The sequence below is a fragment of the Physeter macrocephalus genome, chromosome 11 (assembly GCF_002837175.3).
Source record: "Physeter macrocephalus isolate SW-GA chromosome 11, ASM283717v5, whole genome shotgun sequence".
Lineage (NCBI taxonomy): Eukaryota > Metazoa > Chordata > Mammalia > Artiodactyla > Physeteridae > Physeter > Physeter macrocephalus.
Genome location: NC_041224.1, coordinates 23464367 through 23465202, shown reverse-complemented (window position 1 = coordinate 23465202; position 836 = coordinate 23464367). Strand labels below are relative to the sequence as shown.

Below are 836 nucleotides of genomic sequence, written 5' to 3'. Positions count from 1 at the left end.
TTCAAGAAAATTGAAATTGTATCAAGTATCTTTTCCGACCACAACGCTATGAGACTAGATATCAATTACAGGAAAAAAGCTGTAAAAAATACAAACACATGGAGGCTAAACAATACACTACTAAATAACCAAGAGATCACTGAAGAAATCAAAGAGGAAATCAAAAAATACCTAGAAACAAATGACAATGAAAACACGACGGCCCAAAACCTATGGGATGCAGCACAAGCAGTTCTAAGAGGGAAGTTTACAGCAGTACAGTCCTACCTCAAGAAACAAGGAACATCTCAAATAAACAACCTAACCTTACACCTAAAGCAAATAGAGAAAGAAGAACAAACAAAACCCCAAAGATAGCAGAAGGAAAGAAATCATAAAGATCAGATCAGAAAAAAATGAAAAAGAAATGAAGGAAATAGTAGCAAAGATCAGTGAAACTAGAAGGTGATTCTTTGAGATGATAAACAAAATTGATAAACCATTAGCCAGACTCATCAAGAAAAAAGGGGAGAACACTCAAATCAATAGAATTAGAAATGAAAAAGGAGAAGTAACAACTGACACTGAAAAAATACAAAGGATCTTGAGAGATTACTGTAAGCAACTCTATGCCAATAAAATGGACAACCTGGAAGAAATGGACAAATTCTTAGAAAAGCATAACCTTCCGAGACTGAACCAGGAAGAGATAAAAAATATAAACAGACCAATCACAAGCACTGAAAGTGATACTGTGATTAAAAATCTTCCAACAAACAAAAGCCCAGGACCAGATGGCTTCACAGGCGAATTCTATCAAACATTTAGAGAAGAGCTAACACCTATCCTTCTCAAAC

The 836-nt window shown here is 34.9% G+C and overlaps 1 protein-coding gene across 31 annotated transcripts in view; it reads left to right on the top strand.

Annotated features, from left to right (window-relative positions):
* PARD3 (par-3 family cell polarity regulator) overlaps nucleotides 1-836 on the top strand; it is a 678698-nt gene that overhangs the window by 83610 nt on the left and 594252 nt on the right. The gene's annotated exons all lie outside the window — the stretch shown is intronic.